Source organism: Bubalus bubalis, chromosome 17 (assembly GCF_019923935.1).
Source record: "Bubalus bubalis isolate 160015118507 breed Murrah chromosome 17, NDDB_SH_1, whole genome shotgun sequence".
In the NCBI taxonomy this organism is placed as follows: Eukaryota; Metazoa; Chordata; class Mammalia; order Artiodactyla; family Bovidae; genus Bubalus; species Bubalus bubalis.
The window spans coordinates 25,750,906-25,767,967 of NC_059173.1; the positions used below are offsets into that span (position 1 = coordinate 25,750,906).

Below are 17,062 nucleotides of genomic sequence, written 5' to 3' on the forward strand. Positions count from 1 at the left end.
TGGTTTCTGCTGTACAAAGTTAATCAGCTAGATGTGTACATATATCTCCTCCCTCTTGGACCTTGCTCCAACCGCTCTATCCCACCCCTCTAGGTCTTCACAGAGCACTGGGCTGAGCTCCCCGTGCTCTACAGCAGCTTCCCCCAGCTCTCTGGTTTACACATGGGAGTGTATAAATGTCAGCACTACTGTCTCTGCTCGTCCCACCCTGTCCTTACCCCACTGTGCTCACATGTCTCTTCTCTACGTCTGCATCTCTCTTCCTGCCTGGAAATAGGTTCATCTGTATTATTTTTTTAGATTCCACACATATGCATTAAGGAAGTTGGGACTTTTAACCACATGCTAAATATCTCCTTTATGCACATGAATATTCAGCTTTCCCTGATTTAGTTGGCTAAATAGTAGACACCATCCCTGCCATCCTCTATGGTGGTCTGCTCTTAAAATCTATATTGGATTGGCCAAAAAGTTTGAAAATCTATGGAAAAACCCAAAAAACTTTTTGACCAACCCAATGTTTTATACATAGTCCTTTTTTTTTTAAAACTGAAGCATAGTTGATTTACAATCTTGTGTTAATTTCTACTGTACAGAAAACTGATTCAGTTATATGATAAAGAAGATGTGGTACATATAAACAATGGCATACTTGTCAGCCATAAAAAAGGGGACAACCAAATGATGCTTTTTATTACAAGGGCCACACTGAAGATAAATACCACCCATTCTCCATGAGGAGAGAGACTCTGTCTTGATCACTGCTGACCCCTCACCATCTAGAAGCGTGCCTAGCACACAGGGAACATTCAAGAAGTAAACACTGAGTGAGCAAGACCGCCTGGGTGCCCACCTACCTGCAACATGCATCCAGCGGAAGTAGCTGGGTCATCCACAGATAAATTAATTCAGGTAAAGATAAGTGCTTTGAAGAAAATAAAACGGGGATGAAAGGACAGAGAGGAACATCATGCTGGGAGGTGGGGTGGGTCAGGAGGTGCGTGCATGGATTCTTAAGGGGTACACTTAGCTGAGTCCCGACTAACCAGAAGAGCCAGTTCTGTGAGCTAGTTTTTGAGGAAGGGTGGGGACAGCAACCAATATCACCTGGGGGGTGGGGGGGAGTATGAAGGCCAAGTTGAGTGCATGAGAGTCGGGCAGGGCCCAGGGCATGCAGGGCTCTGCAGCCACTTAGTAAGGAGTTTGGATTTTCTTCTAAAAGAATTAATGAACCACCGAGAGTTTAAGCCAGTCGATGACATGAACTTAATTTTAGAAAGATCCCACTGGTGGCAGGGTTAGGAGGAGCAGAGGTTAGGAAGGGAAACCAGGAGGCCCTGAGATTCTGACTGTCCTCCAGGCAAGAGGTGACCCAGCTTGAACTTGAGCAGAAGGGGACATGAATAGAAGTGGTGTCCTTGGAACGTATTTTGAAGGTTGAACGAACAGGTCTTCCTGACTGGCTGGACATGGGTGAGTGGGTGGGGGTGAGTTTGTATCAAGAATGACACCTGTATTTTTGGCACATACGACTGGTGGACGGACTTGCCGTGACGGCGCATGAGGAAGACACAGGAAAGAGCAAATTGGGGGAAGCGGAGGATGAGGAAGGAGGAGTCATCTTGTCTATGGAATGGTTTTGTGTTTACCCTTTTCTACCTCTGATCAGCATGATTCCTTGGGATGGAACCACCTCCTCATTGGCCCATGGCTGGCCTCTCAAGATGGTGCCAGGAAACACAACACTCAGTTTTCAAGGAAAGAGAGAAGTTCCTTGCCAAAGAATTCCAGGCCATTTCAGAGGAGGTGAGGTTTGTTTGAATAAAACCCAGTTCTCCTGGGTTGCCACCATCTGTCTGTTCCCCAGGAGCCCCGCCCCCGCGGACACCTGGGTGTCATGGACTTGGAGTAGGTGGCCCAGTTTGCAGATGGTGGAGAAGGGGTAGGAATTGTATTCACAAAACCCAGTGATCCAGAAAACCATTGTGAGGCTGGATTTTCAATTTCAACAAGGGTGGGGGGAAATTAAAGGGTGGTGTGTTGTGGAGAGGGGGGAGAAGCAGAAACAAAAATAACAAGGCCATTAATCTTTCATTAAGTTAAAGGGATGAAAAGGAACTGCTTTAAAGTATCATTCTTCCCCAGTACCACAAGCATGTTGCCCCCTGCTGACTTCAAAGGCCCTGACGAGAAGTTGGTTAATGTTGTTGGCACAATATCAGGCCGTGGTTTACTTTTGCTTAAGTATGATCTTTTTTTTCTTTTTTTTTTCCTTCTCAACAAAGAAAGCGTCAGGGTCGGGCACTCTGATGGGAGGAGGCCCACCACGTAAAAGATGCCTTTGTGTTGTGTGCAGAGGCCTTCCTGAGGCTGGCTCTGCGAACACACGCTGTTTGCACACTGTTTGTCACAGACCCGAGAAACCACCACCACACGCACACACAAAAGTCTGCCCGAAAGAGCAGAGAGAATAAGATCATTGTCTTCACTCACTCTCTACTTTCGGCTTCCAGAGAGTCAGGCCCGGTCCCCGACTTGGCATCTGGGCTCCCGGTTGCCCTGATGGAGAGGCAGTTTGCAAGAGAGCATTGCTTTTCCAGCATCTCCCACCTGTTCAGTGCTTTGCCGCCCAGGATCTCTCACCTGTTTGGGGGCTGCGGGGAGGGAGCTTTGCTGCTTTGGGAGGCTGTATTTGTCTTCAAGGTAGCGCTGTTTACACTGAAAGCAAAGCTAATTGGTGGTGAGTGGCAGGGTTTTGTGGTTAGGCCCTGGCTCTTGTTGGCAGCTGCTGAGTGTTGGAGGCAATTCCTACCTGGCAAGTGCAAATGCCCCAGGGCAGAGGGAGAACGAGGAGGCGGTGTCTGAGAGGGTCTGATGACCTGCTTGAAGACACCATTGCTGGAAGCCCACCAGAGGGCTCCTGCTATATGGGAAAGTTGTTTCAAGGCCTCCTCTTTTGTTTTCATGAGAAAAGCAGGGAGAATTGGAAGGAAACCAGTTGCTGTCTTTTAAGAAAGATGCTTCAGGGACTTCCCTGGTGGTCCAGTGGTTAAGACTTCGCCTTCCAATGCAGAGGGTGAAGTTTGATCCTTGGTTGGGAGACTAAAATTCCGAATGCCTCAAGCCCCAAAACCTAAAACATAGAAAATTCAGAAGCAATATTGTAACAAATTCAGCAAAGACTTTTAAAATGGTCCATATCAAGAAAAAAAAAACTTAAAAAAAGAGAAAGATGCTGTAAATTTGATTCTCTAAGTGCCATACTTGTTGGGTGTCATCACAGGTAAGGGTTATGTCTTTCAGACCTAGAGGGAGGTGACCAAGGGCCACCTGGTATTCCCTGGACTGTTCTGGAATACACAGAATGAACAGTCTCTGCCATCCTTGCTGTCTGCTTTCTTAAGCACCTTCACCCCGCTCAATAGATTGTTTGCAGTCAGATTAAGCCAGGTTGGATTCAGGCTCTGTAGTTACCCCTGTGAGATGCTGAGCAAGCTGCTCATGTGCCATCCCCTGTTCTCCACTTGGTAGAGTGACAAAACTGTTTCCCAGGGCAACTGTGAGGACGGATGGGGACAAAGGGCATGGAAGCACCCAGCATCTACACAGCGTTCGGTAAGGGCTGGCTGGTTCCCACCACCATCACAGACAGGGATGTGTCTGCCGAACGGCCATGGGAAAGGGCACAGGCAATGTTAGCTTTGCCAAAAAATATTTGCTTTAGTGAAAGGGAGGGAGGTGACAGCTTGTTTTTTTAAAAACATCACACATAGAGGTTTGAGTAGGATTTCATAACAGCTCCCCTCTGCATAAAGAACCTAGCAGGGCAACTCAGAGAAGTATAAATAATTTACGGGGAAGGGAGGGGAGGCACAGAAGTAGATCCTTCCATGGGGCCTAGGCATGTGGCGTTGGAGCCTCGGCCACTTGGGAACCAGGTGATGTGAGGCAAGTTCCTTGCAGGGCTTTCTTGTGAATGTGTGGGACAGGGTGCCTGCACACAGCACCCACTCAGGGTGAGCGGTTCACATCATCACCATCTTTATTTAGTAAGATAGCCTTGACCCAACCTAGACCCTTTGGAGCAGAGAGCTCCTAATTTGGAGTTATACAAGAGGTGTGGATTATTATTATTATTTTTAAATGTTTAAATATTTTTAATTTTAAAAACTTTTTTAAATTTAATTTTTTGAAATCTTTTATTGGAAGGATTATTAACAGCAGCATGAAGAATCCCAATCCATCAGGTCCCTAGTTTTCCCCAGAACCCCACCAGCATATTCTCACGAGTACAACTTTGCCATTGGGATTTTCTAATTGGGACAATGAGAAGCTGAACAGGGCCTTGCTGCCCGGGTGAATTCTGATCTGCTGCTTGCTTGCTGCACAGGGTCGAGCCCTGTTTGACTTTTATAGGCGTTCCAGCTGTCCCAGGTGGCATGGGGTTTCAGCAGGGCAGTCCACTTGGGGGAGAATGGGGACAACCAACACTGACAGGCAGGTGGGTAGATAGATGGATATGGGCCCAGGCATGAGTATAGATATGGGTTTGTGTATGGTGGGCTGCCATCTATGGGGTCGCACAGAGTTGGACACGACTGAAGTGACTTAGCAGCAGAATGGACATGGTTATAGATATGAGTATGGGTCAGGAGGAGTGCACAGCAACCCACTCCAGTATTCTTGCCTGGAGAATCCCATGGACCGAGGTGCCTGGTGGGCTGCAGTCCATGGGGTTGCAAAGAGTCAGACACAACTGAAGTGACTTAGCATGCATGAGTATGGGTATTGATATGGACATGGTTATGGGTGTAGATATGTGTCTGTGTATAGCTATGGATATGAGTATGGTATGTGCATAGCTTATAAGTATGGGTATAGATATTGGCATGGTTATGGGTATAGATATGGGTCTGTGTATAGATAAGGGCCTGTATGTTGATAAGGATATATGTATTGATAAGGATATGTGCATTTACAAGTATATGTATATAGATATGGATGTGGATATGTGTATTGATAGGGTACATATATAGATATGGATATGGGTGTAGATAAGGATACATAGATATGGGTATGTGTATTGATAAGGGTACAGGTATGGATATTGGTATGGGTATGGATATGAGTATGTGTGTCAGTTCAGTTCAGTTCAGCCGCTCAGTCGTGTCCGACTCTTTTCGACCCCATGAATCGAAGCACGCCAGGCCTCCCTATCCATCATCAACTCCCGGAGTTCACCCAGACTCACGTCCATTGAGTCAGTGATGCCATCCAGCCATCTCATCCTCTGTCGTCCCCTTCTCCTCCTGCCCCCAATCCCTCCCAGCATCAGAGTCTTTTCCAATGAGTCAACTCTTCGCATGAGGTGGCCAAAGTACTAGAGTTTCAGCTTTAGCATCATTCCTTCCAAAGAAATTCCAGGGCTGATCTCCTTCAGAATGGACTGGTTGGATCTCCTTGCAGTCCAAGGGACTCTCAAGCATCTTCTCCAACACCACATCTCAAAAGCATCAATTCTTTGGCACTCAACCTTCTTCACAGTCCAACTCTCACATCCATACATGACCACATGAAAAACCATAGCCTTGACTAGACGAACCTTTGTTGGCAAAGTAATGTCTCTGCTTTTGAATATGCTATCTAGGTTGGTCATAACTTTTCTTCCAAGGAGTAAGGGTCTTTTAATTTCATGGCTGCAGTCACTATCTGCAGTGATTTTGGAGCCCAAAAAAATAAAGTCTGACACTGTTTCTACTGTTTCCCCATCTATTTCCCATGAAGTGATGGGACTGGATGCCATGATCTTCGTTTTCTGAATGTTGAGCTTATGTGTGTAGATACAGATATATAGATATAGGTCCAGATATACAATCATGGGCTTCCCAGGTGGCTCAGTGGTAAATAATGTGCCTGCCAATGCAGGAGACTCAGGAGACACAGGTTCGATCCCTGGGTCGGGAAGATCCCCTGGACTAGGAAATGGCAACCCACTCCAGTATTCTTGTCTGGGGAAAATCCCATGGGCAGAGGAGCCTGGTGGGCTACAGTCTGTGGGGTCATAAAGAGTTGGGCATGACTTAGCAATGTGTATGAGCATGCATGTGTAGATATATGATATAGATACAAGCTTATATACAGACACAGATATATAGATAGAGATATAGATACAGATGTAGATATAGCATTTTTTTTTTTTTCAAAATGGGTCACTGGTGGATAGGCAATATCATTCGAAAGCTGGGAGGAGGCTGATGAAAAAGATATTTGGAAGGCATTCAGTGTTTGGGGATCTCAAAATAAGCGATTCCAATGCTGCTGATACAGGAAGCATTTTTAAAAGACCAACTTTCTTAAATTTCAGTTGACTTCTCTTCATTTCAGTTTCGAAAATGGGTGTATTTCCTAGGTCAAAGTGTCTGTAAAATAATCACTGAAATGCCTAACTCTCCACTCCTAATTCTAGACACTATACTTTGGCCATGAGAATCTAAATTTGTATCTATATGTCATTCTGGGTAGGCTAGGTTAATTGCAGTAATAAACAGCTGCAAAACCAAAGTGATGAAATAAACCAGGTTTTCCTCTTGCCTGATTCCAAGTCCATTGCGAATCTCTGGGGGTCCAAAGGGACCACAAGACAGACTGGTTCAAGCAAGAGAGAAGAGCAGCTGAAACTTTGCCAGGTTCCGTGGCACAGGAAAAAGTGATGCAATAGGATTGAAGGTGGTCTGGGTCCTGGGTATAACCCACACTGTTTCTATTCAGCACTCAGAAGTCAGGACCAGACCATGATCCCACCCAGCTGCTGGGGGATCTGGAAGTGCAATCATACTTATACATAGGATCCAGGGGGCCCAGACTCAAGACTTGGAATACTACGGATACTTAATACCACCACCACTCCTAAATTCTTCCAGAGTGATCTCTCCAAGCTGAACCTCTCCCCTAAACTCCAGACTCATACCCAACAGCCTTCTTAATACTTCCAAAAGATAACACTCAAAGGTAACATTCCCAAACCCAAACCTCTGGTGTTTCCCTCCAAACACGTTCCCAATTCAACTGATGGTAATTCTGTTCTTCTAGTGTGTTACTCAGACCAAAATTCTTAGACTCATCCTTGACACATCTCTTCCTCTCAAAGTGAAGTGAAGTGAAGCGAAGTCGCTCAGTCGTGTCTGACTCTTTGTGACCCTGCGGACTGTAGCCTACCAGGCTTCTACATCCATGGGATTTTCCAGGCAAGAATACTGGAGTGGGTTACCATTTCCTTCTCCAGGGGATCTTCCCAACCCAGGGATTGAACCCCGGTCTCCCGCATTGGAGGCAGATGCTTTAACCTCTGCGCCCCAAAAGATGAGCAAACTATAAGCTTTCTCCTCAAAATACATAGGACCTGGCCTTCCACTGCCACTGCCCTGCTCCAGGCCGCCCTCTCTCTTACTCATATTATTGCAATAGTCTCCAGAACAGTCTCAGTTTCCATCCTTGCAATCTTCAGGCTTAGCTGCAGTAACAAAGGAATCACAAGATAGACTGGTTCAAACAAGAGACAAGAGCAAAGATTATAACTCTCTCCATACTGTCCAGACAGGCAATCTGGGGTGGATGGAGTGTGTGCTAAGTTGCTTCAGTCGTGTCTGACTCTGTGAGACCCTATGTACTGCAGCTTTGTCTCTTCTTTGAACCAGTTTATCTTGCGGTCCCTTTGTTACTGCAGTTAAACCTGTACCCTCTACCCTTGACTGTAACAATACAGAGCTAGGGGTAGGGCCAAGGTTGGCCTTTTGCTGATGGTGGTTGATGGAGAATGGGGGTCACCAATGGGGAAATCCTTACCTAGGAAAGTGGACATTGTCCACCAAAGCGTGCTAAGAGATATTTCATCAAGTACACATATTTTCAGAACAATTAAGAGTCTGTGGTCTTTATGTCAGCAGTAAATAAGAAAAGGCAATACATTGAAATTTAAGGGGAAGACAGCCTTATTAGAGTATTAGCACAAGCTTTCCTTCACCTAATTTTTTTGACTTTTCTCAGGTTTTGCATGAGAAAGGTCTTTGGAAGGCAGAACAAAGGGGCTGTATACCTTTAACCTGTACATTTATATATTTATACATTTCTCCTTTCGCCCCCTAGCTCCTGTTATTAACTTCAGATGTTTGTCCATTTCAAAACTTCGTAGATCTGAAAATTGAAAAACCCTACGTATCTTTATTTTCTGATCTGGTCACTATATTCTAGAATATTATCTTCCCCGTTATCACAAAAGCACTGCTTTGAAATTGTCTCCTTGGAGAGTTGACTTACACATGAAGAACTGTTCTCGTACCTACCAGGCTGGGAAAGGCATTAGGGTACAGAAGAGATATTGCATTAAAGTAGCCCAGGAGAGTGGAGGGGGGGGGCTTGAAAATCATGGAATCAAAGGAAAATGATCCAATATTTCAAACAAAATCAGGTCTCGTGTATTTCTGCTCCATTACAATAGGGTAAGTTAGATCTAGTCTTACCGAGGCTGCGATCTTAGATGTGGAACTCTGTAAGTGCTTGAAATGTCTTCTATTTTATTACATATACAAAGGAGCTCTTTAATACAGCTACTGTCTGTGACACGGAAGTCATAGCTCAATTTTCTTTTTCAACTAAAACCACTCTAAACTGGAAAGCTATCCCACTACTGAAGAAGTTATCGCTCCAGTATTCCCCATGGGTGAATAAGCAATATACCTTTTCCTTTTTTTTTTTTTTTTCTTTTTAAGAAACTGTTCATTGACTAAATTACCCAAATAGTCTACCTGTCTTATGTGAGCTGCATATTTTTATGAGTTTTAATATCTGTAAAATATTCTTTTGGTCAAAACTGAAAGCTGCAAAGTAAGTGTTTTCTCTCACATTGGAAAGTAAGGCTTTTGTAATTATAAATAGCTTTTTCCTCCTCTTTGCTAAGCTTTGAAAAAATTTTATTTATTAATGGTTTTAGAAAGTAAACTTTCTGGGATGTAATTACTTTTTAACAATTTATCAATGAGCAGACCATCTGCTCACTATCTGCCCCATAAAAACAAATCTAAAATTAATGAACCTCCAAAATTTTGCAATTCAAAGATGAAGTTGACACAAGGCAAATTTATCCATATAATTGACTGGTTTTATGCCCAAGCTCTGATAATCATGTCTTCTGTAGTTTTTGAATACATCAATACAGGAAGTAAGTAACATGTAACAGCTACCGTTTTAAAGCTGGTTGACTTTAAAAACAGTGAGAAAACTCAATCTTTTCATATTCATTCAACAAATATTTATTGAAAATCTGCTATGTGCTCACAATTACACTGTCTCTGTTCTCATGAAATCAACAATCAAATGGGACTGACAATGAATAAACAGACACAAGGGAATATAACAAGGCTGTGCACTTAAACCCTTTTTATCAGGGAAAGCATTAGGGTATCGTATAAATGGGCACCTTAATTGGGATGTTGGGAAGATTTACCTTGGAAATGACATCTAAACAGATTCCTAAGGAATAAATATGAATTTTCCTAATTGAATGTTACTTTTACCACTCTGAGCCAGGAAACAACATGAAAGTTCCAAAGACTGCACAAAATTCGGTATGGCTGGAGTGTAGACCATGAGCATATGGTAGCCAGGGATGACGACTGAGAAACAAGCAGGGGCCAGGTGGTAAAAACCTGACCGTGACATGAACTAGCTCGATGGCCATGAGGATGGAGAAAAGTGAACTGGTGTGAGAGGCAATTGAGTGATGGGACAGATAGAACTAGATGCCTTGTTAGATGGTGGGCAGGGTTGGGGGGGTGGGTGAGGGAAAGAATGGAGGATGGCTCACAGATTTCTGGATGGACCAAGATAGGGGATCCAGAGGAGAGAGGGCTGAGTCTCATTTTGAATTTGCTGAGTTAAGCTATCTGGAGATCTCTAAGAGAAAATATATAGCTCCCAACTGGACTTGTGACTCTATATGAACTTACTCCTCTCAGAGTAGAAACTCACCTTTATCCATTCAGGTTAGGCTAAGTCTCTTCAGTTGTGTCCGACTCTGTGTGACCCTATGGACTACAGCCTGCCAGACTCCTCTGTCCATGAGATACTCCAGGCAAGAACAGTGGAGTGGGTTGCCCTGCCCTCCTCCAGGGGATCTTCTCAAACCAGGGATCGAACACACGTCTCTTATGTCTCCTGCTCTGGAAGGTGGGTTCTTTACCACTAGCACTAGCTGGGATGCCCAGAGATGTCTTTTTATCTTTGGAGTGCCTAGGCTTAATATAGTTTGCTTTCTATCTGGAAATAGTTGTCTACTTCCAGGTTTATAATATATCCCATGTATTTAACTTGTTGCTTTGAGATTTGTGCTTTTTTCTGGGAGACCCTATAACCCTGAGTCCCCCCCCAAATTAAGAATTTCAGTGGTATTCTGATATGAAACCTCCATGGGGGGTTACATATTAATATATCTCCATACTGTAGAGTAGCCCCTTCTTTTAGGCATATTCCCCTTAGTTCCTTTCCTAAGGCCTGGGTGAACAAGGGTGGGCTGTCCCCAAACCCCAAAGGCTGGGTTACTACAAAACCCTACACAGGAATATCTGGGTGGACAAGACATCAGCTCGCTCATCCTGATGCCTGTGCAAATTGTATTTTGTAAGGAATAGGCTTTGTCAACTCCCCATTAGAATGATAGAAAACAAGTTTAGTAAGAGATCTTGAAAGTTAATCTTCTCTGACCTGTTCTTGTGTATCCTTCATGTGTTCCCATCAAGGGCTCCCTCACCCTCAGCCTGCAAAGCTCCAGGGACCAGATATTCACAATTTCCAGAAGCAGCATGGTCTGTCTCTGAGCACTCCTAATTTCCAGAAATTTCTCCGTTACATGCAATTAAACTGATCACTTTATAAGTTTCTTCTGCTTGGGAATGATGAACAGAAATTTTGAAGTCAAACTTCATAGGTTCCAATTCATGCCCTGACAGTAATAGGTCATGTGACTTGGGCAGAAACTTGAGGTTGGCTGGCTCAGTCGCTTCTGTAGAATAAATGTGGATATCAGAACCAGCATCGCAGGGCTGTTGCTAGAAGGAACACAGATGGTACATGCAAAGTGTCTGAGGGGGATCTGAGCTCAGGAAATGTTAACCATTTAGCATTTAGTTTAAATGATAATTAAAAAAATTTTTTATTAATCAAATAGTCTTAACACATCCTACCCTTTGAAATACTTCAAGGAGACTCACGTCAACCCTGCAAGTGTCTCTTCTAAATTCTGTGACTTTCTTCCCATTGTCTCATCTGACACAGCTTGACATGCCTTCACTGTGTTGCTGACTTTCCTTTGGACATGAGTTTATTTATATCCCCTAAATCCAGTCTATTTTTACCCCTTCCCTCAGAGAGTGGGGTCCGGAAAAGGATGGAATACTCCACAATGGTATGTCCTGAGCAAGATGGAGAGGGCTTATCACTTTCTTTTTTCTTTATGCTGAATTCCTGTGAAGGCCACACCAGGTGCCCCTCACTGTGTGTGTTGTTATGGTCACGGCACATGGCTGATGGATGGGGGATTCAATGCTGAGTACATTGAAATCCGCAGTGCTGCTCCCATTCACGATGGAAAGCAGAGCAACCTGAAGCCAAATCCTTTCTCCATCCTACCAGCTGAATGATGTTCAGCACTCTTTCTGTGCCTTAATTTCATCATCAATAAAATAATATAATTCTAGTTTTCTGCAATCCCACTCCTGGGCAAATATTCAGAGAACACTCTAATTTGAAACGATATGTGCACCCCAATGTTCATAGCAGCATGATTTACAATAGTGAAGACATGGAAGAAGCCTAAATGTCCATCCAAAGATGAGTGGATAAGGAAGCTGTAGTACATATATGGAAGGGAATATTACTCAGCCATAAAAAAGAATGAAATAATGCCATTTGCAGCAACAGGGATGGACCTGGAGATGATCACAGTAAATGAAGTATGTCAGACAAAGACAATTTTCATATGTCACTTATATGGGTAATCTAAATATGATACCAGGGAACTTCTTTACAAAAAAAATCAGACTCACAGACATAGAAAACAAACTTATGGTTGTCAAAGGGGAAGAGGGATGGGGAGGGAAAAGTATACACTGCTGCTGCTAGGTTGCTTCAGTCGTGTCTGACTCTGTAAGACCCCATAGACGGCAGCCCACCAGGCTCCTCTGTCCTTGGGATTCTCTAGGCAAGAATATTGGAGCGGGTTGCCATTTCAAGTATACACTACTATACATAAAATAAACAACAAGGATCTCATTGTATACCACAAGGAAACTATACTCAATATTTTGTAATAACCCATAAGGGAAAAGAATCTAAAAAAGTATATATATCTATATATACTCTATACATATATATATAGCTGAATCACTGTTCTGTACACCTGAAACTAACATAGCATTGTAAATCAACTGTGCTCCAATAAATTGCTTTTAAAACATGGTGTGATGATAACTACACCTACCTTACAGAGGTTATTGAGATTGAAAAGTGTTAGTACATGTCAATTATTGGCAGTGTGCCTGGCACACAGTAAGCCAAGTTCAAATGTTATGTATTATTATTGCCCTTTAAATTACATTTTCTATTCCATGTGTAAATTCTGCCCTGATGTGGGTTTCAAAAATACAAATTTGTTTACATGCAGTTGGTGTATTAGGGGACAATTTGAACATAACATGGAACTCACATTTGCTCAGGGGCAACTTCATCTTTGAGAAATGAAGGCGATGGCACCCCACTCCAGTACTCTTGCCTGGAAAATCCCATGGATGGAGGAGCCTGGTAGGCTGCAGTCCATGGGGTCGCTGAGTCAGACACGACTGAGCGACTTCACTTTCACTTTTCACTTTCATGCATTGGAGCAGGAAATGGCAACCCACTCCAGTGTTCTTGCCTGGAGAATCCCAGGGACGGGGGAGCCTAGTAGGCTGCCGTCTATGGGGTCGCACAGAGTCGGACATGACTGAAGTGACTTAACAGCAGCAGCAGCAGGGGAATACAGAAAACTGCAGGTGATGAATCAGGCAGAAAGAATACACACAGTGCATGCACACACGCGCGCGCGCGCACACACACACACACACGCACACACACCCTAAGCACTGACCTGGTTCACACAGGTTTCATGAGATACACCTGAGATATGGGCTGACATCATTTCCTTCAATTTCGGGAAACATTTTCACCACCTCATGATAACTCATCAGCGACAATGCTTCTGAGGCCACAGGCAAACATCAGGTCCTTAATCAGGTAAAGTGCCCTAGTCATTGTAGTATTAATGTATTTTTGTAGTCATTTAACATGAGTAAAGCCACACTGGCATTTTTACTCTGTTTCTATTGATATCTTTCTTACAAAGCATTCCTGATGAACTTTTTGAGCATTATGTTCCAACCCTATTTTTCTCATAAACCGTGTGATTTATATTATGTGAGTTTTCATAGCACTGTGGTTTCTAGGCAGGCATATGATACATTATAGCAGAACTGATGAGAATTCTCTCTGCTAAGTTTTCTAAACTCTCAGAATATCTATATCCTTGATTCTGCTATTTATAATTTTTGCTGTTTTCTAACTTCATGTTATGCATGAATTTGATGTGAATAATCACACTGTGCTTAGTTGCTCAGTCATATCGAACTCTTTGTGACCCCACGAACCAGAGCCCGCCAGGCTCCTCTGTCCATGAGATTCTCTAGGCAGGAATACTGAAGTGGGTTGCCATGCCCTCCTCGAATAATCACATTAAATATCTGTAAATCATCAATGGGAGAGGCTATACCCTGGGAGAGGGTCTGACAAAATTGAAAAAGGCATTTCCTGCAGCAGAATCTATTTTCCACATAATGATGAAGTTTAAATACTGTTATCAGTTGAATAAGCTACTTTCCAATTTAGCTTCAAGAAGAAGAATCTGTTTTTCCCCACTTACTGAAATCCTCAAGATCTGCCTGGCCATGGACCTTGGATGGCTCGACAGGAATCATCTAGTCCAGTCTCTTTGCTCCAGATGAGTCAGCATGGCTCTGGGTAATGTGCTTTTTGCCAAGTTCGCCCAAATTTACCGGCAGTGATGGAGCCAAGTTTCACGGCTGTTCATACAACCCTGGGCTGACTCCCAGTTACATGTTGTACAACTTAATATCCTTGTAATAACACTACAGCTTATCCCAAACTAGACCTACCCATTACCACAAGGATAGTTTTGTACAGCTTCTCAGACTGGTACAAGGAACAGGAATAGTAACATCGTTCAAAAGAGACCAGGCACCCCGGTGCTGCCTACTGGGCAGCCAGGACCCTGCCCACACCATCCGCCAGAGGCAACTGCCCCAAGACAGAACAAATGCTGGCATAATCACCTCAAACCTATTAAATGAGCACAAAGCCAGCTCCTCCAAAAAATCTCCTCCTTCTCGATTTATTTCCTTGTAAAATGGGTTCGTCCTTTATGAATCATTGGCTTGAATTATTCATTTATTCATTTGCTTGGAAGTGGAGATGACTGCACAGGGTATTTTAAAGGTATTGAGGTATATGATGCTTCTCAGGTGTCACAGTGGTTAAGAATCTGCCTGCCAATGCAGGAGATGCAGGAGACATGGGTTCAACCCCTGGGTTGGGAAGGTCCCCTCAAGTAGGAAATGGCAAACCACTCCAGTATTCTTGTCTGGAAAATTCCATGGACAGAGGAGCCTGGCAGGCTATAGTCCATGGGGTCGCAAAGAGTGGGATACAGCAAAGCACACAACAAACAAAAGTATATACAAGAGGACTTACCTGGTGGTCCAGTGGCTAAGACTCTGTGCTCCCAGTGCAAGAGGCCTGTGTTCAATTCCTGTTTGGGGAACTAGATATTACATGGTGCAACTAAGACCTGGCCCAGGCAAATAAATATTAAAAAATAGTAAAGTATACATAGGGAAAAATAGACTATTTTCATTTGCCAACTGGGAAAAAAAAGTACGGATGCTTGATTGATGCTGCTTATAATGAGAGAATAAAATCAGAAACACCTCCCTCAGTCACTTTCTTTAAGCACATTCTTGTTTTTACTAGAATAATTTTGATTAATGCTGTGTTTGCATCCCGGTGGCTCATGGTAAAGAATCTGTTGCGATGTAGGAGACCCAGGTTCAGTCCCTGGGTCGGGAAGATCCCTTGGGAAAGGGAATGGCAACCCACTCCAGTGTTCTTGCCTGGTGAATTCCACAGACAGAGGCTACAGTCCGTGGGATTGCAAAGAGTAGGACACAACTGAGTGACTGAAGCTTTCCACCATCAGAGTTAGTTAATTGATTAGTCTGTTTATAGAACGTGTAGGGGGCCTCAGCATAATATCATAACTTATCCATTCATGTACTTGTTTATTGATTCATTAATTTCATTCTTCACTTATTTATCTCTGGGAAATCTCCTGGCTTGAATTATTCATTCCTTCATTTGTTCGTTCTTTTGCTTGCTTACAAGAGGTAATGTACACACAAGGCATATGATTTAAAAGACATTGTAGGGTGGGGACTTCCCTGGTGGTCCAGTGGCTAGGATGCTGCATTCCCAATGCAGGGGACCTGGGTTCAATCCCTAGTCAGGGAACTAGATCCCACATGCATAGCTAAGAGTTTGCGTGCCAAAACTAAAGAGTTCGCATATCACAACTATGACCCAGCACGGCCAAATTAAATAAATAAATATTTTCCTTAAAGGTATTGAAGAGTGTGCAGGGGAAAGCAGATCAGACTTTCTTCCCTGTTGCGCCCCCACCCTCCACCTAGGAAAGGAAACTACTTATTACCAATAGACTTTGGTGTCCCTTTTCAGGATGGACCCTATGTTCATGATTTTGCATGTTTGTGTGAGAGAGAAAGAAACAGACAGATGGACAGACAGATGGGCAGACAGAGAGAAATGCAATATACTATGTATACATGTCCCAGTGTTCTCACCTGGAGTGGCTCTGCCTCACAGTGACCTTCGGTAGTGTATAGAGACTCTGTTCATTGTCACACAGGAGGTGGGCAGCCATTGGAATCTAATGGAAGAGAGAACCAAGATACTGCTTAACACCCTAGGATGCACAGATCAGTTCCCAGCAAAGAATGGGAACTGACCCCAAACGGCAGGAGTCTTGAAGTTAAGAATATACGGCTTTTATTATTATTATTATTTTACTTCTGAAGCTATTTGGACTACTGTTCCTCAAACAAGTTAGCCACAGTTTTGGAAACAAAGGTTGGAGAAATTAGCTGCCTCAGCGAAGCCCCAGTTCCTTCACCTGGCCTCATTTACAAAGACGAGTGTAGAGTGTGGAGAGGAGAAAGTTTAAAACTCACTGCAGAAAAGCAGCTTAATTGTGTTTTTGGATCCCCAGCACGGCTGTCAGTATGTGTAGTTTGAATGCACGTATGAGCAATTCATTGTGGGTGGGACATGTATGAAATAAAATAAAATGTCCCATAAACTGTTCCTTCTTCAAATCCGAAACCCCATATGCTCTGGAGCATTGATTAGAAACTGACTGAGTGCCACAGAGAGGTTACAGTTGCTAGAATCCTTTGGACCCCAAGGAAACAGTGTGAGTTCCAAAGGAATTTTTCTATTTTGGAAACAAAGGTTGGAGAAATTAGCTGCTTCAGAGAAGCCCCTGTTCCTTCACCTGTCCTCATTTATAAAGACGAGTTATTAAAATAAATAGAAAGCTTGCCTGGCTTTTTAAACGGTGAGGCTCGCCACCCTCCATAAAAGACGTTAGAACACACATCACCGACAGGGTAGAAGGTGTTTCAACTTCATCAAAAGCCTTGAAAAGGAGGACATCCTTTGTATCCATGCTTTCGAAAGTTTTGCAGGACTGGTATTTATTTTAAATCAGAACTGCTCACAAAGCGAACTCCCTTTACAAAATGCATAGGATGAAGCCATCCTAGAGATGACCTCTACCGTTCGAGCCTGGACAGAGATATTATTTTTATAGAAAAAAAAAAAAGAGGAT

The 17,062-nt window shown here is 43.4% G+C and overlaps 1 non-coding gene across 1 annotated transcript; it reads left to right on the forward strand.

The window, feature by feature from the left end:
* Positions 1 to 15,593: 15,593 nt before the first annotated feature.
* TRNAG-CCC lies at positions 15,594 to 15,666 on the forward strand. The gene has a single exon. It is a non-coding gene; the product is annotated as a tRNA-Gly (tRNA).
* The last annotated feature ends 1,396 nt before the right edge of the window (positions 15,667 to 17,062 follow it).